General features: G+C 40.5%; 1 protein-coding gene across 3 annotated transcripts in view; it reads left to right on the top strand.

The window, feature by feature from the left end:
- SH3GL2 (SH3 domain containing GRB2 like 2, endophilin A1) overlaps window positions 1-25,825 on the top strand; it is a 222,913-nt gene that overhangs the window by 136,953 nt on the left and 60,135 nt on the right. Inside the window, exon 1 of one of the 3 annotated variants that reach the window (XM_025281475.2) lies at window positions 11,999-12,004. The exons of the other annotated variants lie outside the window; for them this stretch is intronic. The gene's annotated coding sequence lies outside the window, so the exon portion shown is untranslated. Of the gene's footprint in view, window positions 1-11,998; window positions 12,005-25,825 lie in introns of those variants that run through there. 3 annotated transcript variants of the gene reach the window in all.

Raw genomic sequence — 25,825 nt, 5'->3', positions numbered from 1 at the left:
CCCTGTAGTCAGAGCTATAGTTTTTCCAGTAGTCAGGTACGATGTGAGAGTAGGACCATAAAGAAGGCTGAGCGCTGAAGAATGGATGCTTCAGAATTGTGGTGCTGGAAAAAACTCGAGAGTCCCTTGGTCAGCAAGGAGGCCAAAATAATCAATCCTAAAGGAAATCAACTGTGAATATTCATTGGAAGGACTGAGGCTGAAGCTCTAACACTTTGGCCACCTAATGTGAAGAGCTGACTCATTGGAAAAGACCCTGATGCTGGGAAAGATTGAAGGCAAGAGGAGAAGAGGGCGACAAAGGATGAGATGGTTAGATAGCATCACTGACTCATGGACATGAATCTAAGCAAACTCCAGGAGATAATGAAGGACAGGGAAGCCTGGCGTATTGTAGTCCATGGAGTTGTGGAGAGTCGGACACATCTTAGCGACAGAACAGCAGCAACAAATCCTCCCTGTTCTGGACAAGAACTGACTGAATATAGTTAATATCCATTAGTCAAGAGAAAACATTCTCTCCATGCCATCATGAGCATTCATTTCCTTTGAAAATATTTTTGTTTTGTTTTAGATTTGTAATTTTAACTATTGGGCTTTTGAGTGTGCCATAAAATGTCAGTTTACAAACGTTTGCTCAGTTACCAAATGGCTCATCAGGGTTTACACAGTTCTGGGTCACTTCTCTTCCTGCTACCACCACCACTTATTTTCTTGGCAAATTAGCCATTTTCTTCTGTAATTCATGTCCAAATCTGCTTATAACAACCAGGCTTCCAGTAGAAAGTAGCAGGTGTAGGTGTATCCAGGGCACTCTAAATATAAGTAGCGAGTTCTCTGAGCTAGCTCATTATCTCAGCTTCATGGTGCCCCAGGCCCCTTTCTCTCAGAGATGTCTTTATCTGAATCACCCAGTACCTGATTAGTAAATTTGCTTCAATTGTAAAAGGTAAACAGTACTCTACAGTAAAAGCACATTTGAAATATACAAAAGTAGCAAAAGAAAAGAAAAGAAACTCACTGCAGTGTTTTCTGGAGGTGAAGCAAGCTTACTGCTCTGGTGTAAATAGGTCTTTGTGGATTTTATTTGCATTATTTCTGTACTGAAGTTTTCAAAGTGTACCTTCGAATTCTCACCTTATATATCTCTTACTTCTTTTGTAGCATCAGTAATCAGTGTTCGAGAAGCCTTCTAGTGTTTCTCCAGAATGTCCATTATTTTTACAAACATTGAAATCATAAATTTTTAATTAAAAAATTGAATGAGTAAATTGTCTGGTTGTCATGTCATTATTCTCAGCCACTTTTGCCTTTAATATCACCCACATGTCATATTTATAAGCAGTTAATAATTTAGTCAGTTTTTCTGAATATTAACAAGCAAGTTTATATGTGTTTCATGCATCAGTTTAAATTCTTAATGCCTCACTGACAGATCTGGCTTCTCAGTCATCTGTGAGATGAAAGAGCCGTTAACTTCTCACAAACTTTCAAATCATGTAGATGAGAGATTTTTTAAAATTTGACTTTAATGAAAACGTAGGTTTTTAGGTAAGATCTTTTAACAGATGAGATCCATATTTTCTGTATATTCTCTCTCAGCATTACCTTCCTGAGATAATTCTTCCTCTCTTGGCTTGAGCATTTCTGCTTTTTATGAAGACCCTTCTCAAATGTATTTTCTGGGACTTTCTCTGTCTCACAATCAAAACTTATATGCCTTTTCCTGATTTTTCTTTCATCACTCTGGTCTCCACTGCTTTTGATGAGAGATCAACTATCAATTTTATTGTGGTTCCATAATGGAGCAGGTTGTTTTTCTCTTGTTGATTTCAACAGTTTATCTTTGGCTTTCAGCAGTTTGATGAGTTTGGGCGTGGTTCTCTTTGAATTCATCCTATTTGGGGTTCATGGAGCTTCTTAGAAGTATAGATTAATGTATTTTTTAAAAAGTCAAATTTGGAACATTTTCAGCCATTGTTTCCTTAAATATATTTCTGTCCCATCCTCTCTCCTTTTCGTCTCATACTTTTGATATGTGCATGTTCTATAGTTAATGGTCTCCCACCTTTCTGAAGCTCTTTTGAAATTTTTTTTCTTCTTTTTTCTTTCTGCTCTTTGGATTACATAGTCTCTATTTATCTATTAACAAGTTTCCTTCTGTCAGTTCAAATCTGCTGAACCACTCTACCGAATTCATCATTTCAGTAGCTATACATTTTAACTCTATGATTTCCATTTGGTTCTTTTCTGAATTTTCTTTTTATTGATTCTCTATTAATTATTAATTATTTATTATTATATATTATTAATTATAATTAATTCTCTATTTGATAAGAGACTGTCATTGTATCTTCCTTCACTTCTGTAAGCATGGTTTCCTTTTGTTCTTTGGGCATGTTTATAATATATACTATACTGAAAGTATACTATTTTCAAGTCTTATTAAATATAACTCTGGGCACCTATAAGGTTTCTATTGCCTTTTTTCTTGTGTATGGGTTATACTTTTCTGTGTTTTCTTTTTTCTGTTTTTTTTGGGTGTCTCAATTTTGTGTTGAAAACTGCATATTTTAGGTAAGATATTGTAGCATCTCTGAATACTGACATCTCTTTCCACTTTCTTTTTGAAGAAAGTTTATTGAGGTTGCTGTTTGGTCAGTCACTTATTTATCTGTTTAATGACTTGGCTGGACTAAATCTGTGAAATCTGTTTTTCCCACGCTATAATTTTCTTGCTTAGATTTTTTTTTCTTGTTTTTATTTTTGACTTGACTTCTTAGGAGTTTTTGGTGTGTCGTTATAAATTATTTATTGATCAAAGTTTGTGCTTAAGTTGCCTTAGCTGGGGCTTCTCAGGTGGCTCAGTGATAAAGAATCCGCCGCCAATGCAGAGACACAGGAGACACCTGTCTGTTGCCCACGTTGGGAAGATTTCCTGAAGGAGGAAACAGCAACCCACTCCAGTATTCAGGGTCCCTAGTGGCTCAGTTGGTAAAGAATCCACTTGCCAATGCTGGAGACACAGGAGACATGGGTTTGATTCCTGGATCAGGAGGATTCCCTGAGGGAGAAAATGGCATCTAGCATTTTTGCCTGAAAGAGTCCATGGACAAAGGAGCGTGGTGGGCTACAGTCCTGGGGGTTGCAAAGAGTCAGACACGACTGAGTGACTGAGCACATGCTATGCATGCTATGCCCTAGCTACTTAGATATGTGTGTGGTTTGTAGACTGCTTTCACACTTCAGGGAATTTGCAGTTTCCCCCCACTTTTAACCAGAGTCTAGTGTTTCAGAGGTCTTCTCTCCGTCTCTCCAGGGAAGGTGCATCACTGGCTTAGCACAAAGTCTTCCAGACCATGAGGGATGAATATCATTTTACTCCTCTTCCTCTTAGGCTAGAGTGACTAACGGTTTAGCCAGTATTTTGGTGAAAGTTTGCACTTAAGTCTTTTAAGTCAGGAAGGCTTATACTTTTTGCTGATGGATTTGCATATGATTTGGGAAATTTTCATGTCTTCCTCAGTGAAAGGTTGTTGTTCTCACCAGTAACTCTGGTTACTCCTGAGTGGGTACAGCCTAGGATATGTCTTTAATCTTTAGAACCCTCAGGAATGAGTGTGATCCTGGGAACATTATTCTCGAATGTCTGTCTCTTAAGCTTTGTTAAATTTTGACTGGTCTATGATTTTATGATACATATGGTCCATCATAGTATTTACATCATGAAGCTACTAGCCCCGGGTAATTATTTGTTTGCCACCAAAATTCTCATGGTTTTTGACAATGTCCTTAGGCATGAACTTCTCCCTTGTTGGTGGTGTTTAGTTGCTAAGTTGTGTCTTATTTTTTCAGACCCCATGGACTATAGCTCTCCAGGCTCCTCTGTACATGGGATTTCTGAGGCAAGGATACTAGAGTAGGTTGCCATTTTGTTCTCCAGGGCCTCTTTCCAACTCAGGGATTGAACCTGCATCTCCTGTATTGGCAGATGAGTTCTTTGCCACTGAGCTAGCTGGGAAGCCCCAAACATCTCCCTGCTGCTGCTGCTGCTACGTCACTTCAGTCATGTCTGACTCTGTGTGACCCCATAGATGGCAGCCCACCAGGCTCCCCTGTCCCTGGGATTCTCCAGGCTGAACACTGGAGTGGGTTGCCATTTTCTTCTCCAATGCATGAAAGTGAAAAGTGAAAGTGAAGTCACTCGGTCTATGGTCCCAAATAAAACCAGTTGATTTGGGCAGCATGGTGGAGCTCTTTGTTATTGGGGCATGCCTCTTCTCCTGGGCTGAACCTTTGTGCCATTACATCAGAGCTCTGGGTGGGGAGAGTAGCTCACTTTTCCCTGAGTGACAACCTGTCTCAACAAGCAGGCATTGAGTGGTCTCTTAGCTTATTCCTCTCAGTGTGGAATCTTTGCCTGATGAGTGAGCTAGGATTGCTCACTTGATGATTGGAGTCCTAGCATTCTCAACCTGGTGCTCCTGGGACCAAGCGCTGCCCTGCAAGTAAAAAGGGAGTTGGGGAAGGAGATGTGGTCCTCTCAGCAGCACCTGCCCAGATTTGTGCTTCTGCATTGCAGGGTTGGAGGTGGAGGAATGAGAGGTGCTGGCAGCATAGCCTATGCCTCTTGGATGAAACCGTAGCCCTAGACCAGGATCTGGGAAGAGAGGGAACTCCCATTTTCACCATGTCTACTCAGATACATCACCATTACATCACACTCTCTTTTCCTGATTTTTCAAAGCTATGCTCCAGGCTAAGTGACATTTAGCTTGTCTGGTGATTAATCCATTGCAGTTGGATGAGCCTCTTAGGTTGTGGTTTCTTATGTCTTTATGTCCCTGTTGCTAATACCCTGACTGTCACTTCATAGTAAGTACTCAGTAGATGTCCCTGGATGGATGACTGGATGAATACCAGATTTTTTCAAATGATGTGTTTGTTTTTACTCAGAGTGGATGATATATACAGTGGGGCTTTTGGGTACTTGGAACCTCTGCTGGGTGTGGAAGCACTTACTCTGCTGACCTAGGCCAGTGATAGCCAGCCAGAACTTTAAAAATGGAAGGGGTGTAAAGAGCTACCACACGATGCATGAGTAAGAAAAATAGCAGGGCAAATATCAGTATCAACCACAACAACAAAAAAAAATAGGCACATGATATGCACAGGCAGCCCATAGAATAGGTATCCCAGAAGATCCATTAGTGTGAAAGGATGTTCAGGTTTTCTAGTAATCAGAAACATGGAAATTATGACAATATTGTAATATACATTCATAACCATCAGATTTGCAAAGATTAAGAAGTGTGACAGAACTGAATATTGAGGAAGATGTGCAGACAGGACACCGGTGGTGGGGCTCTCAGTTGGCCCAGCTACTTGGGAGAGTCATGTGGCAGTAATTAAACAAGCTGAAGATCCTTGTATTTATGCTAACCTCTGACAGTGGTTTCACTTCAGGGCATATATCCTGGAGAAAACTCTTACTATGCACCAAGAGACACTCACAGAGGGATGCTTGTTGCTGTACTGTTTATAATAGTGTGAAACATAACACAACCCAAGTATATATCACTGAAAAAATAAATTTTGATATAGTCTTACAGTGGGACACTGTACAGCAGTTAAAATGAGTTGTCTGCCTCTACCTATAGCAATATATGTTAAGTACAGGGGACTTCCTGTACTGAGGTGTGTTCCACGTGGTTCCTCACAGGGCCCCCTGCAGGAGCAAGCCGTGTTACCAAATGTGGTAACCAGCTCCAGCACACACTCTGCATGACCTTGCCTTTCTCTGCCCCATCTTCCTGCTCCCTCATTCTGTTCCCTGGGACCACCATTCACATGAACTGCTGCCGCTTCATCCATGATCCAGGCTCTGTTTTGGGAAGATCCAAACTAAGACAGACATGTGGGCAAGAAAAGAACAAAACTGCCACTGGAAAGGGGAGAGGTTCTGTGGGAGGAGTGGAGGGAGGAGGGGAGCAGAGGAGAGGGCAGAGAGGGCAAAAAAGCAGCTTTGGTTTTATTTTTACATTTTACTTATTTGTAAGTATCCATAACAAATAGGAGAAAAAGTTAGCTTTTTAACAGCTGAGTCATGTGTAGATGGGTATTTACATTTTGGAGTTTGAAATCATGTGCCAGATTTCTTCTTGAAAATAGTCTTCTTCTGTTAATTTGATTTTTCTTTGAGAACTGTTTCTTATAGTGCTTAAAATCCAGCTTCTACTGTGATATGTTCATCATACCTTTTTGAGTGAAATTAATTCCTTATGCAAATAAAAGAAAGGCACCTATATTTAGCAGAGAATGTGCACCAGAGGAATTGAATTGAGACTTCCCCTTCGGTTTTTTTTTTTTTAACAAAAAACTACTTAACAGTATAACTTTCTCCTCCAGTTGTGATATCAAAAGTCTTCTGCTGCATTAAAGATACTCTTCTGAGCTCTAAATGACAGGTTGAGCATACTCTAAGTTAGGAAATATTATATAAGAGTAGACAGTAATTCACTGCAGAGAAACACAGTTTACAGAAAACTATGTAATAATTCATTAGAAACATTTCTTTTAGGTTCCAGAAAATTAAATCCCACTTTGAGTTTTCATGCCCTGTGTAGAAAAGGAAATGAAAACAAAAGGACAATAACAACAAACCCAAACTGTATTCTCTAAACCTCCTTACAGAGCAGGATGCTTTTATTAGCAAATCTGGGACTTGATGCAGGAAGACTTCTTTCAGAAAGAAGCCATATGTTCCCCTGTGCATGCCAGACTTGTGACAATCATGATTCTGTGGTCTTGCAAATGAAAGCAAAATGTGTAGCCCTCCCAGTAGGGATGAAACCTGTTCCTGAAGCACCATCTTTTTGTGGCCTCTTATTTGGCTGAGTGACTTTGCACTAAGTTTATCTAGCATGAGGTTTTAAAATCATATATCCTCTCATTTTACCCACGTTGCTCTTCCAATAAAGACCCTCATATATTCCAGAAGGGCTTGCAGTGTCTGCCTCCTTCTGATAGCTTACAGTGAATGACGTTGAATTCGTGATCTCCGAAGAAGATTTAGCTTCGGAATCAGGGGCCAGGCTTGATCACTCAAGAGCTTTTGTGTAGCAGAGTTTTATGAAAGTAAGAAAATGAACAGAGAAAGCTTCTGACATAGACATCAGAAAGGGGGCGGAGAGTGCCCCACTGGCTAGCCTTATCAAGGCCTTATAAACTTTTACAGATCCACTCCCACAAAGTACATCTTAAATTAACAAGATTAAAACAAACAATAGAAAGATCTTACCAGACCCACTCCCATGATATACATTTTAAGATGACGGGATTAGTCAGAAGGTTCTTGTTAAGGAGAAACATGTCCTTGAGCAAGATACATTGTTAAATTGACTAAGACAAAGCAATGTAGAAAAGAACATTGTTCCTTTTCTCCTTGAGAACCCCAGACCCCTTTCTCCTCCTCGGGAACCCTGGACTTCTTATCAACCTACCTAGGAATTGACTCTCTCACTTCCAGAATCTCCAGTTTCATCTTGAGTGCTTTCTCTTTCCCTTTCTAATCCTTCTCCTTCCCTTCTAATGTTTCATGCAGGGCTATTGGAGGAGCCATATTTATCCAATATACCCTAGGGCCCTTGCACATCCTCCTTGTGGTCTCTTGAATGCCTGACATATAAAAAGAATTCAGTAAATATTTCCCAAATGTATGAACAATAGAGATTGGAAAGTAGCCAGATTCTAACATGGTGGTGGTGGTGGTGGAGATGTTGTGGTAGGCAACAAGCATATAAAAAAGGAACCACTTTTGACGGTTTTGTCTGATCACTAGTGTTTTAAATGGTTGTTGAGCAGGCCAGCCTTCATCCTACTTCATCCTTGCTTTCATCCTACTCTCTTATTTTCACCATATTCTTTTTTTAAGTTTTATTGGGATATAGTTGATTTACAATGTTGTGTTAGTTTCAGGTGTACAGCAAAGTGAATCAGCTATATGTATACATATATCCACTCTTTTTAAGATTCTTTTCCCATATAGACCATTACAGAGTATTGAATAGAGTTCCCTGTGCTATACAGTAGGTCCTTATTAGTTAGGAGTGTGTATATGTCAACCCACTCTTCCAGTTTATCCCTACCTCCACCCCAGTAACCATAAGTTTATTTTCTACATTTGTAACTCTATTTCTGTTTTGTAGATAAGTTCATTTGTAGCCTTTTTAAAGATTCCACATATGGGTGATATCATATGATATTTGTCTTTCTCTGTCTGACTTACTTCATTCAGTATGACAATCTCTAGATCATCCATGTTACTGCAGATGACATTATTTCATTCTTTTTATGGCTGAGTAATAGTCCTTTGTATATGTGTACCACATCTTCTTTATCCATTCTTTCACTGATGCACATTTAAGTTGCTCCCATGTCCTGGCTGTTGTAAATAGTGCAGCAGTGAACACCAGAGTGCACGTATCTTTTCAAATTACGATTTTCTCTTTATGTATGCCTGGGAGTGGGACTGCTGGATCATATGGTAGCTCTATTTTAATTTGTTAAGGAACTTCCATACTGTTTTCCATAGTGGCTGTACCAGTTTACATTCCCACCAGTGATATAGAAGGGTTCCCTTCTCTCCACACCCTTTCTAGCATTTATCATTTGTAAATGTTTAAAATTTTTTCATTGTATTCTTATCAACAGTCATGCCAGCATAGTATCTTAATAATCATTTTTAAAAAACTGTTTATGGTGCTATTGTTGGAAATTGTGTCCATAGCTGCTGCTAATTATCCTGTGACAATATCCACTTTTGCCATCACCATCAGCAGAGAGATATTTTGAAGGAAAGAAGGAAAGATAAATGCAGTGATTGTTCAGGGAAATGGTAGCAAATAGAAATGAAATAGGAAAAAAAAAAATGAGACCAAACTCGTGCATAGCTTGGTGTACTGCCTTTTCATCTGCTTATACTTTGTAGGCCAGCCATGCACCAGACTAATTCTGGGCACTAGGAACCAGAGATGAACAAAACCAAGATCACTACCTTCCGGGAGCTCTATATGTTAGGCATGTGTTCAAGTAGATGATGGTAATACAAAATAAAACCTAACAAGTGCTGAATAGAGTTTGATCCAGTGTTACTGAACCAAACTTGGATCCACTCACCCCATGTGCAGCACAGCCAGTGCTGACAACAGGTTGTGGTGAAGGAAATGTGTTTACTGCAGGGCCAGGCAAGGAGAATGGGCAGCTTATGCTCAAAGGACCCAAGTTCTTCCATGGCTTTTAGGGAAGGGTTTTTAAAGACACAGTGAGGGAGTGGGTCAGGGGGTCCATGATTGGCTAGTGCACAGTTCTCTGATTGCTGGGTGGTAAGCTAAGCACATGCAGACATAGGGATCAGCACTATACTCAGACCTCAGCTGGTCCTGGGGCTGTATGTGCATGGTCATCAAGCAGTTAGCTTCTTCCACCTGGCGGAGATTTTAGGATCTGCAGAGCAATTCAAGCATATGGCTCAGGATATTACCTATAGCTCTTCAGAGGAACCAAAGGTCCTTGACTTTGTTTGATGACTGCTGCTGCTGCTGCTGCTAAGTCAGTTCAGTCGTGTCCAACTCTGTGCAACCCCATGGACTGCAGCCTACCAGGCTTCTCCATCCATGGGATTCTCCAGGCAAGAACACTGGAGTGGGTTGCCATTTCCTTCTGCAGTGCATGAAAGTGCAAAGTGAAAGTGAAGTCGCTCAGTCATGTCCGACTCTTAGCGACCCCATAGACTGCAGACTAACCTACTATTATTTAGTTTTGCTTGACTGTTTTCCTTTGTTTCTTCATTTTCTCACTTTTCTGATTATATTTGTTCTTTGGAACTCTGGGAAAGTCTAGGAGACAAAAGCTTTTTACAAACGAGGCCAGTGTAGAATACAAAGGGTAGGGGCTGTCTGTTCCTGGGAAGGCCCCACAGGGTCTCGCTTAGTTTCACCAGGAGCTGTGGGAGCAAAGAATGAAGCAGGGTAAAGGCTAACAGAGTTTTGCCAAGAGAACACACTGGTCATAGCAAACACCCTCTTCCAAAATACAAGAGAAGACTCTACACATGGACATCACCAGATGGTCAATGCCAAAATCATATTGATTACATTCTTTGCAGCCAAAGATGGAGAAGCTCTACACAGTCAGCAAACACAAGACTGGGAGCTGAGTGTGGCTCGGATCATGAATTCCTTACTGCCAAATTCAGACTTAAATTGAAGAAAGTAGGGACCATTCATGTATGACATAAATCAAATCCCTTAGGATTATACAGTGGAAGTGACAAATAGATTCAAGGGATTAGATCTGATAGACAGAGTGCCTGAGAACTATGGACAGAGGTTCCTGACATTGTACAGGAGGCAGTGATCAAGACCATCCCCAAGAAACAAAAAAAGGCAAAATGGTAGTCTGAGGAGGCCTAGAGAAGAGAAGTGAAAGGCAAGGAGAAAAGAAAAGATATACTCATGTGAATGCAGAGTTCCAAAGAATAGCAAGGAGAGATAAGAAAGCCTTCCTCGGTGATTGATGCAAAGAAATAGAGGAAAACAATAGGATGGGAAAGACTAGAGATCTCTTCAAGAAAATCAGAGATACCGAGGGAACATTTCATGCAAAGATGGGCACAATAAAGGACAGAAATGGTATGGACCTAACAGAAGCAGAAGATATTAAGAACAGGAGGCAGTAATACATGGAAGAACTATACAAAAAGATCTTCATGACCCAGATAAACACGAAGGTGTGTTCACTGAGCTAGAGCCAGACATCCTGGAATGCGAAGTCAAGTGGGCCATAGGAAGTATCACTACGAACAAAGCTAGTGGAGGTGATGGAATTCCAGTTGAGCTATTTCAAATCCTGAAAGATGATGCTGTAAAAGTGCTGCACTCAATATGCCAGCAAATTTGGAAAACCCAGCAGTGGCCACAGGACTGGAAAAGGTCAGTTTTCATTCCAATCCCAAAGAAAGGCAATGCCAAAGAATACTCAAACTACCGCCCAATTGCACTCATCTCACACGCTAGTAAAGTAATGCTCAAAATTCTCCAAGCCAGGCTCCAACAGTATGTGAAACATGAACCTCCAGATGTTCAAGGTGGTTTTAGAAAAGGCAGAGTAACCAGGGATCAAATTGCCAACATCTGTTGGATCATCAAAAAAGCAAGAGAGTTCTAGAAAAACATCTAGTTCTCCTTTATTGATTATGACAAAGCCTTTGACTGTGTGGATCACAACAAACTGTGGAAAATTCTGAAAGAGATAGGAATACTCGGACCACCTGACCTGCCTCCTGAGAAATTTATATGCAGTCAAAAAGCAACAGTTAAAAGTGGACATGGAACAGCAGACTGGTTCCAAATTGGGAAAGGAGTACATCAAGGCTATATTTTGTCACCCTGCTTATTTAACTTATATGCCGAGTACATCATGCAAAATGCCAGGCTGAATGAAGCACAAGCTGGAATCAAGATTGCCGGGAGAAATGTCAATAACATCAGATATGCAGATGACACCACCCTTATGGCAAAAAGTGAAGAACTAAAGCACTTCTTGATGAAAGTGAAAGAGGAGAGTGAAAAAGTTCGTTTAAAATTCAACATTCAGTAAACTAAAATCATGGCATCTGGTCCCATCACTTCATAGCAAATAGACGGGAAACAATGGAAACAGTGACAGACTATTTTTTTGGTCTCCAAAATCACTGTAGATAGTGACTGCAGACATGAAATTAAAAGGTGCTTGCTCCTTGGAAGAAAAGTTATGACCAACCTAGACAGCATATTGGGAGAAGGCAATGGCAACCCACTCCATTACTCTCACCTGGAAAATCCCATGGACAGAGGAGCCTGGTAGGCTGTGGTCAATGGGGTCGCACAGAGTCGGACACGACTGAGTGACTTCACTTTCACTTTTCACTTTCATGCATTGGAGAAGGAAATGGCAACCCACTCAAGTGTTCTTGCCTGGAGAATCCCAGGGACAGGGGAGGCTGGTGGGCTGCCGTTTCTGGGGTCGCACAGAGTCGGACACGACTGAAGTGACTTAGCAGCAGCAGCAGCAGACAGCATATTAAAAAGCAGTGACATTACTTTGCCAACAAAGGTCCGTCTAGTCAAGCTATGGTTTCTCCAGTAATCATGTATGGATGTGAGAGTGTGGATGTAAAGAAAGCTGAGTGCCGAAGAATTGATGCTTTTGAAATGTGGTGTTGAAGAAGACTCTTGAGAGTCCCTTGGACACCAAAGGTATCCAACCAGTCCATCCTAAAAGAAATCAATCCTGAATATTCATTGAGTGCAGAAAAATTGATGCTTGTGAACTGTGGTTTTGGAGAACACTCTTGAGAGTCCCTTGGACTGTGAGGAGATCCAACCAGTCCATCCTAAGGGAGATCAGTCCTGGGTGTTCATTGGAGGGAATGAGGTTGAAGCTGAAACTCCAATACTTTGGCCACCTGATGTGGAGAGCTGAGCCATTTGAAAAGACTGTGATCCTGGGAAAGATTGAGGGCAGGAGGAGAAGGGGATGACAGAGGATGAGATGGTTGGATGGCATCACCAACACAATGGCCATAGGTTTGGGTGGACTCTGGGAGTTGGTGAAGGACAGGGAATCCTGGCATGCTGCAGTCCATGGGGTCACAAAGAGTCGGACACAACTGAGCGACTTAACTACAGCTATAACTATAACAGGGGAAGGTAGAGTTGATCTAGTGATGACTTGATCACAGCAGGTCCATAGGCAAAAGAAAGGAGTTACAAATTTATTATTGAAGGACGGTAAACCCTGCTGCTGCTGATGCTGCTGCTAAGTCGCTTCAGTCATGTCCGACTCTGTGCGACCCCATGGACTGCAGCCCACCAGGCTCCTCCGTCTATGGGACTTTCCAGGCAAGAGTACCAGAGTGGGGTGCCATTGCCTTCTCCGCAGTAAACCCTAAGTGATATTAATCAATTTTTGTTAGTTACTAAGAAAATGCTTAACAATGACTTCTAACAATATAAACAGTTCTGGAAAGCAAGTTAAATATTTTAAGGAATTTTTGTATGTTTAACCATCCTCAAGTGCTACAGATAGGTATCTATTGATTACAGCTAACCCAAGTAGACCCTCTCCTGAAAACAGGATTTTTATTGATATGGGAATTAGGGAACCTGAGTTTCAGTCCTATTTCTGGTATGTCCCGGCTGTCTGACCATAACACACCTGTTCCTCTCGTCCCCACATTCTCAGTGCTTCCCTTCCCTGCTCCTCCCCTTACCCTCCAGCACATACTGGTACCTGAGGGATGATGTAGTCCTGTCAGGAACACAAATTTATTGCACAAGACTCCCTCTTTCCTACAGTGTCACCCCAAATTAGAATTGGAACATGTCATTTTGCCCAAAAAAGCTCCAAACCCCCACAACAAAAAGTATACTTCATGGACTCATGAATGTATTAACTTTCCTCTCACATTCTCCTCTTTGACCTCTTCTTGCTAACGCCATGATCAGCTGTGACACAGAATGGTGATGTGAGCTGATTTGATAAGAAAACTTGAGGTCACTTCTGAGAAATGGTTTCTCAGGATAGCATTGCATTCCAGAATGTAGATCTCCAGTTTGCCTTTAATTAGTAATGCGTGCCCACAGGCACACCATTTTGCTCTTCAAAGATCCTCTTCTGGAATGATGTTGTGTATATTAACAGCCCTCAAATCGTTACTTGGCCTGGATATTGGAAAGTGTTTATGTCTTCCTTCTACGACAAGTTAGTCTTGGGTAGAAGCATTTTGGAAGGCTCCACCTTATGGTCTCCATGTTCATGGTGTCCCCATGTTACTCTTAAGTAACAGGATCATGTGGTGGTGCTTACAGAGTAACAACACTAATCCTTTGCACTGATGAAGTGCTTTATAGTCTGCAAAACACTTGGTTATCTTCTAGAATCTTTGTAACTGCCCTGTGAGGTGGCTTTGAATTATCCCTATGTCAGAAAACTTGAGAGGTAAAATGATTTGCCCAATCTAGAAAATAACACAAAATGTCCATTACCTTATGAATGGACAAAGAAAATATGGTATATTCATATAATGAAATATTATTCAACCGTAAAAAGGAAGTGCTAACACATGCCCCAACATGAATGGACCTTGATAACGTGATGATAACTGAAAGAAGGCAGAAACAGGAGACCACATAATTGTATCATTCCATTCATATGAAATATCCAAAATAGGCATATCCATACAGACAGAAAGTAGATTAGTGGCTGCCGGGGCGGGGGAGCATTAAATGGAGTTGTGGGGAGAGTATTAGGGGGTGACTGCTGATGGGTACCAGGTTTCTTTATGGTATGATGAAACTGTTCTTGATTTCTTGGTTAGATTATGGTGATGGTCACACAACTCTGTAAATATGCTAAAAGTCATTGAATTGTGTACTTTAAATGAGTGATCTTTGTGTCATTAAAGTTGTTAAAAAGTTTAATTCATTATTCTTTTCCCTATACTCCAGAGCTTAAGGAAAGTGACTTCAAAACAATTACCCTTGGGCCCCTGTCTTGACACATATTTGACTTCACCTTTTTTTGTCATGAAAAGAGGTGCCAGCCTCTTCTCAAGAGTCTGCCCCTTCCAAATATTCCTCCATCTCTTTTCTCATGTCCAAATTGAACAAATAAGAGAACAGCCTCTCGGAGGCTCTGTGTCCACCACCTACTACTCACTAGCTGACTTTAGCACTTTAGTGAGCCTGAGAAAAATTTAAGAAACAGTATCCTTTCCTGTGTCCTTTCCTTAGCTTATTTTTTGGCATATTTTTATTGGAGCTTTGCAAGCAGTCAGCTCATGCAAGAGCAAGTCTCCCACATGATTGAAAAGCACTGGGCAGAAACTTGAAAGGAAAGCAAGCTATTAGTGCCAGTTTGGAGTGCTGAAATGTGTTTACAGCATGCCCCCAATTGGATAGACAACTTTGAGCAACTCTAAGCCTGGAGAAATGCCAAATATTTCTCTGTTATTTATCATATAAAAAAATATATATACTTATATATACACACACACATATGTATCTGTGTGTTTATATAAGTATATATCTATAAGTATGTTTATGTGTATGTATGTTATTATGTATATGTGTATATATATATGTATGTATGTGTGTATGTATGTTATATATGTATATGTATATGAAAGTATAGAGTGTAACTATTGGTAGAGAATTGACTGAGACAGTAGGAAATGGGACAATGAAATTAGTGGCTTCTTTTCCACTTTGAAAGTGTACTGGCAAACAAGGTGTCAGGTCAGCTTTCGGTTGTGGGATGCAGTGACATTACTCTGAATACATGCTCTAAGTATTGCATCAGCCTTGTCTGTGAAATGTCCCTTGCAGGGGCAGAATTCTAATACTAGAATTTACTAGAACTCAAAATCCTAATACTAGAAATAATGAGTAAAAGGCAAACCAGGAATTTGTATGATTGGGGGTGGGGAGCCTCCTCCGCTTCTCCTCTGACTTCAGCATGAGCTGGCAAGGTGTGAGTCTCCAGAGATTCATCTGCAGTGCAGGCCACAGAACTTGAAGCTCAGGGTGGAAGCCAAGCGTGCATCTATCAGGGCATAGTCTTCTCAGGCAGTGACAGGCTGCTTAGCACTCAGGAAATTCTGCCCAGATTGTAAATGAAATCTATATTTGTATCTGCCTTGACATTAAAGTGCTCTTAACACTTTGGGTTCAGATGATGGAATTTCTACAGCATGAGTTACCAAAGTTGATATCTCAGAGAGGGATCCATCTTTCTGAGTTTTATGTGGTTATTCTTTGTTCCCAATTGAATTCCTCTATTAGCTGGCACAGTGATAAAGAATCTGCCTGCCAGTGCAGAACAAGAGGCACAGGTTCAATCCTTGGGTTAGAAAGATCCCCTGGAGGAGAAAATGGCAACCCACTCCAGTATTTTTGCCTAGAAAACTCCATGGACAGAGGAGCCTGGTGGGCTACTGCCCATGGGTTTGCAAGGAGTTTGACATGACTGAGCACACCCACACGTTAGTAGGTCAGTGATTTTCTATATAAGATGGTGGGTCTGGTATCTCTTCATTGAAGGCCAAGAGGTGGTCCATCCACATTCATGACTATCTCTGCAGCCTCTTTGTATCTCCTCCTTACTATTACTTAAGTTATAGCTTATGAGTTTTTATTGCAGCTAACAGTGTGATGCCAGCTTCCTTTGGCTTTAGAAAAAAAGGAGTATTTATCTCAGGATAAAGCTCGGGTGCCACATTTTGTGACATAAAATGCTGTATGGAAAACTGAATGAATTGATATGTGACATACTTATAGGAAGTCTCTCAAGTGTCTTCAAATACCCATTGGCTTGCAGCTTGTCCCTGATGTTTGCTTTCTGCAAAGCTGAGGAACTTACCTTGAGTGGATGGATGAAGGCTGTCCAAGCATCAGTGATAGAAATGGAGCGTATTCTCAGCTGCTTGCCCTGCAGCTGAGACCCAAGGACTATCAGTTACTCTACTTTAATGGGCATCTCCTACCAAAGATGATTTCAATTTTAGAAGGAGATTTGCCTCAGAATAACCCTAGAATGTGAGGTCAAGAGGGGAAGAGTTCCGTGGCATTTTGTTTTCAGATATTTTTCATGGTATTTTCTTTTTCCCTTCCTTTTCTAATTGTTATCTACCTTTGATGTACTATAAATAGCACTCCAGCAGGTAGAAATTGCATCAGTTAGGGCTCTTCAGAGAAACAGACCCAGTAGGATATGGAGACAGAATTTTTTCTTCCTCAAGGAAACCTCAGTATTTTTAAGGCCTTTCAGTTGGTCGGATGCAACCCTCCCACATTTTCAAGGACAATCGTGTTTACTTAAGTTCAGCTGATTGTGGAATTAACCACAAATCTATAGACTATCTTGGGGCCTTCCAGGTGGCTTAGTGGTAAAGAATCTGCCTACCAATGCAAGAAATGCAGGTTCGATCCCTGGTTCAGGAAGATCCCCTGGAGGAAGAAATGGCAACCCACTCTGGTATTCTCACCAGGGAAATTGCACGAACAGAGGAACCTGTTGGGCAACAATCCAGATTGGTCATAAAGAGCCAGGTACAATATTTGCAACAAGACCTAGATTAGTGTTTGATTGAATAACTGAGTACAGTTGTTGGTGTTCAGTTGCTCAGTCGTGTCCAACTCTTTGCAACCCCATGGACTGCACTGCACCAGGTTTCTCTGTCCTTCACTATCTCCTGGAGTTTACTCAAACTCATGTCCATTGAGCTGGTGATGACATCTAACCATCTCATCATCCTCTGTTGCCCCCTTCTCCTCCTGCCCTCAATCTTTCCGAGCATCAGGGTCTTTTCCAATAAGTTGGCTCTTTGCATCAGGTGGCCAAAGTATCGGAGCCTCAGCTTTAGCATCAGTCTTTCCAATGGACATTCAGGGTTGATTTCCTTTAGGATTGACTGGTTTGATCTCCTTGCAGTTCAAGGGACTCTCAAAAGTCTTCTCCAGTACCTCATTTTGAAAGCATCAGTTCTTCGGTGCTCAGCCTTCTTTTTGGTCCTACTCTCACATCTGTACACAACCACTGGATAGACCATAGCTTTGACTATATGGACCTTTGTTGGTAAAGTAATGTCTCTGCTTTTTAATATGCTGTCTAGGTTGGTCATAACTTTCCTTCCAAGGAGTAAGCGTCTTTTAATTTCATGGCTGCAGTCACCATCTGCAGTGATTTTGGAGCCCCAAAAATAAAGTCAGCCACTGTTTCCCCATCTGGAAACTGTTTCCACTATTTCCCCATCTATTTGCCATGAAGTCATGGGACTGGATGCTGTGATCTTAGTTTTTTGAATGTTGAGTTTTAAGCCGGTTTTTCACTCTCCTCTTTCACCTTCATCAAGAGTCTCTTTTGTTCCTTTTTGCTTTCTGCCATTAGGGTGATGTCATCTGTGTCTTCTCCTGTCAGTCTTAATTCCAGCTTGTGCTTCATCCAGCCTGGCATTTTGCATGATGTACTCTGCATAGAAGTTAAATAAGTAGGGTGACAATATACAGCCTTGATGTACTCCTTTCCCAACTTTGAACCAGTCAGGTATTCCACGCCCAGTTCTAACTATTGCTTCTAGACTTGCATACAGGTTTCTCAAGAGGCAGGTAAGGTGGTCAGGTATTCCCATCTCTTTCAGAATTTTCCACAGTCTGTTGTGATCTACACGGTCAAAAGTTTTAGCATATGAATGAAGCAGAAGTAGATGTTTTTCTGGAATTCTCTGATCCAAGGGATGTTGGCAATTTGATCTCTGGTTCCTCGCCTTTTCTAAATCCAGCTTGTACATGTGGAAGTTCTCAGTTCATATACTCTTGAAGCCTGGTGTTGGTTTAGGTGCTAAGTCATCTCTGACTTTTGCGACCCCGTGGACTGTAGCCTGCCAGGCTCCCCTGTCCATGGGATTCTCCAGGCAAGAATACTGGAGTGGGTCACCATTTCCTTCTCCAGGGTATCTTTCCCACCCAGGAATTGAACCTGGGTCTCCTGCATTGCAGGCAGATTCTTTACTGACTGAACTACTGGCTTGAAGGATTTTGACCATTACCTTGCTAGCATGGGTACTGTAGCCTAGCTTAATTGATTCATCAAATTAACCATACTAGAAGTAGATATCAAATTTTAAATTGAAAGACACCTTAGAACTCTCCTGGTTATCTCATCACACCCTACCCCAATTTGTGAATCAGGAAACAGAGGCCCAGAGAAGTTTATAGTTTCAGTTTACAAAAAAGTAAAGAGCTTCCCAGCAGTTGCTCTTAACAATGGAAGACCTAGGGCTACTTTTCCTTGCCTTATCAGCTGAGTCATAGGGCTTTAGGTTTTAGGCCATTCATTAGAGGGTACTGAAATCCCAAATGAATTACTGGTTTTTTTTTTGTTGTTGTTTTTTTATAAGTTCTGTTTTTTTTCTCAAGGGATTTTATAACTGAGCTTTAAATAGAATTAAAAAAAATAGTATATGACATAATTCTAGCCCTAAGTCTTGGGAGTCTATTTTTAGCAGACACTGTCTTTTTATATTTTGCTCAGTTTTGGTGGCTTATTGCTGTGGACTATGAAAATGCATGATTTTTTTTCCTATTGCCAGGGATGGGAAACTTTATGGCTATATTTTCAAATTCTGTGAATCCCCCTTACCAAATTACCCCTTATCTGATGAGGAACTAGATTCTTTGGATGAATGAAAAATAGAGAAGTGCTTATTGGTTTTTATTACGTACATTTTATGTATTATATGTACATTTTATGTACATTTTATGTACAATTATGTAATTGTATTACGTACAATTTTCTTTTTTTTTTTTTTCCTAGAAGACTGAAATAGGATCACTTGTGAATGCAGCTGTAGGTGATAGTATAAACTGTCTTTCCAGGGAAGGACTGAAATTTGCATAATACGTCTATTATAAATACTGCCATTTCCCTTTGAGGTGTGTGTGTAAGTAATGAGCCACATAGTGCATGGGAAGTTCTTGATTTGGTGCAACAGGGCTTAGAAACTTACTACTCTTAACCCAAGTGAACCACACCAGAAGCTTAGAATATCATGCAAATCAGTTTCTGCATTTCTATATAGTATTTGACAAAAAGCAAGATAGGCTGAAAGTTGGGAAAGGGCCAAGTGGTTAGTTCTCCTAACTCATTCTAAAGTTTTTGGCTCCAGATATTCAGAGAAAATCATTCCTCATTCTGTTGAATTCTTGGGGCAGGGGGAATAATTAAGAGAGGAATCCGTCGACCAAAAAAAGATGCACAACGTGATAGCTGCAGTTAAGTTTTATAGGGAGCAGGATGAGGACTGCAGCCCAGGAGACGGCACCTGAGACAGCGCTGAGAAGCTGCTCCAGACACTGAGGGAAGGTCGATATATGTGATTTCGGTGAAGGGGGTGTTCATTGCAATTAAGCACTTTACAAGAGGTTTTCTGTTACTCCTGAGGAGCTGATGTCAGCTAAAGGGGTTTAGTGTTTTTCTAGATATGAGGAGATACAAGGATTGGGATCATGCAATCAGTTCTTGAAAATATCTATCTTAAGACCTGTTCTACCAGTTTCACTGAAGCACAGAATGACTCATTCTCTACCCTGAACTCTCTTCAGATGTGTGGAAGGTCAGCAGCTGCAGCAGCATGGGATTCAATCCCCATGAAGACAGATGGCAAATGCCCTTGGCAAGCACCAGTTTGTAGTTGACAAACCTTTTTATTGTTCTTCAATATAGAGAGAAATAGAATTAGCACAGTTAGTTCAATTAACTTAGTTGAGATAGATGAAAATGCCTTTACTCATTTTCAAGAAAATATGAAATTTCTGATTGAGAAAAATAATATATAGTTTTTGAAATTCACTTTCAAAACATCATGGCATTTAAGCATTCCAATTTAATGACAGCTGAGAAAAACTAGTGTGAAACCTGTACCCCATAAAGTATATCCATCCTCCCCTTCATACATGGCAACACCACCATCTGGAAAAGCTAGATCTACTTGTATTTAGCCAAATACTAAGATAATATTGCTGTGATTTTGACTTTTCTGTTTCCTTCTGAATATTAGGTATGTTGTCAAGTATTATCATTTTAATTTTAGTACCTAACCAATGAATAATAATTAAAGAATTTTCGTAGAGTCAGAGTATCGGCTTCTTTTATTTGACTTCCCTGGTGGCTCAGAGGATAAAGTGTCTGCCTGCAACATGGGAGACTGGGGTTTGATCCCTGGGTCGGAAATATTCCCTGGAGAAGGAAATGGCAACTCACTCCAGTATTCTTGCCTGGAGAATCCCATGGATGGAGGAGCCTGGTAGGCTCTAGTCCAGGGGGTCGTTGCAAAGAGTCGGACATGACTGAGCGACTTCATTTTCACTTTCTTTCTTTCATAGGTGACGTCTTTCTATAAATATTGGGAAAGCAGTATTTTGAGTTTGCTATATTTTTACTTATTGTCAACAGAAAAAAGTTATGATGTTTTACAGGGGAGATAAAACTCTCAGAAATAAGATAAAGAACCAGTGCTCACTCATAATTAAGGGTCCTCCTTTGATTTATTTTGCTCTTAGAATAATTCATTGAGACACATTTTTGTTTCAACTGATGATTTTCTGCTGTGCAGTGTGTTAGGTACTGCGAAAGTTTTCAGACAAAGTTGCATGTGATATGATTCCCACCTTTGAATTTTATAATCAGATAAGCAAAAGTTCTCAGCAGTTTTACTCATCAAGTAGCTAGTTCCAGGGAGTCCAACAGATGGTGTGTTTCATTAAGAATGCAGTGGAAATCTAGTAACTTCCATCTAGGGTGGGCATTCAAGATGAAGATGGAGAAGGTGAAAGTTGGATTAGCATCTTAGGTACTTGGCAGGATTTGAAAATTAGAAAAGAGAAATAAAATAGGTCCAGGTACAAGGCAAAAGGAATTAACACAGCATATTTGGTGACTGGTATGAAAATCTGGCTTTGTATAATGAATAATGAGACAAAGCTAAACAAAAATAGGGACATCAGACAGTAAATAACTTTGCAGATGTGTGGAGTATGAATGAATTCGGTCTTAAGTCTATTGAATTTCGCTGATGATGTGATTTTCAAGGAGACCTTTATAAAAGGCTGTTGGAGATAAGGTAGTTGGATATTCAGTGTTTGATTGAAGTGCAATATAGGGAAGTATCAGAGCTGCAGCTAGAGGGTGGAGTGTCTTTTACCTGCTGCTGTTGCTGCTGCTAAGTCGCTTCAGTCGTGTCCGACTCTGTGGTGATAATTCATGCAGGGGAGGATGAGTCATTGTTGGAGAGCCTGCAGCATCCTCATCCTTTGGGCTGAGAACAGTGGTCATTTATTTAAGCTGCCTCCTGCTTCTGGTTCCCTTATTTTTCTTATTTGGCATATAGAAAAAATAGCATGAGGCAACACGACTGCAGACTCAGAATTAAGACTTTTAATTTAAAACGTGAGTTGATTATATTATTTATTTTCTTTCTTTGAAGAGTTATACCTTCTGAAAAACCATCCCTGAGTGAAATGATCAGTCCTGTTTGCCTTACTTTATGCCTCCTGTCAGTCTTTTTAACATTAACATTTACAAAATTGCACTGTAGTTCAGTTCACAAATCTTTACTGAGTGTATCTTGTGATGAGTACAATGAAGAATAACTTAGAGGAAGATGAGATTTTTTGGTTTGGTTGGAATATATATGGAGAGTGTAATAGAAAATAAAAGATCGGAAGCACAAGTTCTCAGTGTTGTGCTAGGCGAGTACGCTGGGAGATTTTGAACAGGAGAGTTGTTTTTAGATGCTACAGGTGGGCATATTGACTCATTTATACTGTTTTGTTTGATTCAAATAACTTTTGCTAATGTTTATTTGAATAGGGGATCAATTTCTCAAAAAGCGAGTATACTAGCTAAAGTATACTAAACAATATCGGAAAATACTCAATAATATGAAGTCTTTTTAGGAACCACCTCACTGGAATATAGTAGAGCAAAACTATTCTTAAATAAATGGTACTAGGTAAGGAAAACAAGAGCTATATTAGTGTCTCAGTGGTAAAGATTCCACCTGCAATATAGGATACCCAGGTTTGATCCCTGGATTGGGAATATCACCCAGAGAAAGAAATGGCAACCCACTCCAGTATTTTTGTATGGGAAATCCCATGGACAGAGGAGGCTGGTGGGCTATAGTCGCAAGAGTTGGACATGACTTAGTGACTAAACCACCACCAAGGAAAACAAAACTCATTGTTGGCCAAATGAGCTCAGAGATCCTGTCTTCCTCACCTGACTCACATACACAAAAGCAATAGAAGTTTTAGTAATGTTATTTAAAGAACAGGAGGAGAAAATATTTGGCATACTCCTAAGGAATGAGATTATGGTTATTTAGCACATTGTTTAATTCAGTGCCTTGGTATATTTAGATCCTTTGTGACTTGGGGAAAAAAATAGCCCAGAGAACAATGTAGATGTCATTTTGAATATTCTTTCTTTTGCCATGAATCAAATCAGATAAGAAATTTATATCAACAAAACAATCAGACCAAGACCAGTATCTGTTAGCCTCATTCAATATATTTGGTGAACAGTTTCTCTTATAGCATCTCAAACGTCAGCTTTTGTGGAGAATAGATTCATATTTTCTCTTTTTTCCTTCCTCTCTGTCTCCCCTCCCCTCCCTTTCTCTCTCTCCTCATCCCTCTCTCTCCCCACCGTCTCTCTCTCTCACACACACGCACTCTCTCTCTCTCTCTCTCTCTCTCTCTTTCTCACACACACACACACTCATACACATAGAGTGCTTAAGCCACATAGTTAAAGTCAGTGGTCTGATGGACTGATGAGTTGTGCTTTGTGTGAGTTACTAGGACTAGTTCTGAATTACTAATGGCCAGTTGATCCCATTTGGTATTCCTATAATACAGTGAGCCACACTGGTGCTAACCTATTGATGGATATAAAAAAGAAGGAAATCAAAATTACTTGCAGTTGAGCAATATGTGTTGAAAGTATAATATAAGCTCTTGTGGTTTTGATGAAGGTCCTATTTTATTGCTTAGCTATGATAAAAATGTGATTAACCAAGGTTACCAGGATTTTCTGTTACTATAAATGAAGACTTTTTCAGCTACTTGGTTTTTGTGACAATTTTGCAAATGAAAATTAAACATCTCATTCATGGATCATGGGAGGAATATATCTATAATGATTCTCTTTAACCAAAATGGGGCCTTGGTCTGACATTGCAGACAATCAGGTAGAACTGAGACAGTTGAGTTGGGAGTATGAGGCTTATATTTCTTTATTGCATAGAAATTCAACAAGATTATAGAGTTTCCTGGCCCAAATTTAACAGATAACCACATACATCAAGAATAAGACACAAGAGGGGCTTAAATATGAGCTGAAATTGCCATCACTGAGCAAAGTGAAAGGGAGGGAATCTGTAAAAATCAGAGTAAAATTTGTTTGCTGATAAGGAAAATTTGATAATAATAATCTTTAAGTTCCCTTCTATTCCTAATTTTCTATGACTTAAACTTGAACATGCAGGTTAAGTTATTGACACTTGGAATTCCACTGCTGCTGCTCCTGCTAAGTCACTTCAGTCGTGTCCGACTCTGTGCGACCCCATAGATGGCAGCCCACCAGGCTCCGCCATCCCTGGCATTCTCCAGGCAAGAACACTGGAGTGGGTTGCCATTTCCTTCTCCATGGAATTCCACTAGGAGGTTCTAAACTGAGTTCTAAGACCTTTCCATCTCTCTCTGGCTTGGTAACATCTTTAAGAAAGTAGGCAAAAACTGACTGCTGTGCCAGATCAGTTGATACAGGCTTTTATTTGGTTGATAGTGATGCAACACAAAGCCTAGATCTGTGCTGCTGTTGCTGCTGCTGCTAAGTCGCTTTAGTCGTGTCCGACTCTGTGTGACCCCATAGACGGAAGCTGATCTTGTTGAAATAATTGATAGCCACCGCCACTTAGGAAACAAGTTAAGTGAGAGGGCTGATGTCAAGGACTGAGGGTTAAAACGGTGACTCGAACTCTGGCCATCTGGCCATTTGATCCAAAGAACTTTAGGCAGAAATGTCCAGCACCATGGACAGCTCTTCAGTACTGCAGTGTGAATGCAAAGCCACCTAGGGTTTACTTGTGGAAATTGCCTTCCAGGCAATTGTTTTTAATTTATGCAAGCCTCATAAAAAAGTTTATTTACGCAAGTCTCAGTTTTCTGATGGAGAAGGCAATGGCAACCCACTCTAGTACTCTTGTCTGGAAAATCCCATGTACGGAGGAGCCTGGTAGGCTGCAATCCATGGGGTCGCGAAGAGTCTGACATGACTGAGCGACTTCACTTTCACTTTTCACTTTCATGCATTGGAGAAGGAAATGGTAACCCACTCCAGTGTTCTTGCCTGGAGAATCCCAGGGACGGGGGAGCCTGGTGGGCTGCCATCTATGGGGTCACACAGAGTCGGACACAACTGAAGTGACTTAGCAGCAGCAGTTTTCTGAAAATGGTTAGATTCTTCTTAAGGTATTAAATAGCAGTTAAATAAACTGATAGAAAAGACCAGGATTTTTAAGCAGACCAGGGAAGCCCAGCAGATGCAGTTTATTGGTGAGAGAAGGGAACTAGGATATATTGCATGTCTTATAGGTTCAGACAGGAGTTTTTATATTTTATACCATTTAATTTGCATAACAACATGGTGTGCCATGGCAGTCCATGCCATGATCTTTCATCACAGCATATTCCTTCTGTTACTGCTGCTGAGGTGAAATCTGGGCCAGAGTGGTGAAAGAATTCAGGCTCTTGATTTTCCCAAGAGTGATCTCTTCTAAAGCTCTTCCTGGTGGCAGAACACAGGAGTTAAAGAAGGGGAATGTAAGCCCTATACCTCAGCCCCCAATAAGGGGATACCAGAGCTTCCAAGGCGAGAAAGTGAGCCATGTATCCCAGGGCCCTTTTAGAAGGAGGTAAACCAAGCTTATTTGGATGACCCAGTTGTTACTAAGGTTGCTGCAGGTCTGACCATGGTGGGGATATTCTGCAAAGACCCTCAGCACAGTGGCTATTAAAGGAAATGAAAACTTATGCTTTAATATGTGTATGTGATAACTTTATGTAGCACAGTGACATCTTAGTAAAAAGCATCTAACTACCTTTACAGTTATTTTAAGAGGAATGACATTCTGGTGTCATTAGCATTTAATATTTCCTGTTTT

This window comes from Bubalus bubalis, chromosome 3, assembly GCF_019923935.1.
Source record: "Bubalus bubalis isolate 160015118507 breed Murrah chromosome 3, NDDB_SH_1, whole genome shotgun sequence".
Lineage (NCBI taxonomy): Eukaryota > Metazoa > Chordata > Mammalia > Artiodactyla > Bovidae > Bubalus > Bubalus bubalis.
This window is presented reverse-complemented; position numbering and strand designations above follow the sequence as displayed.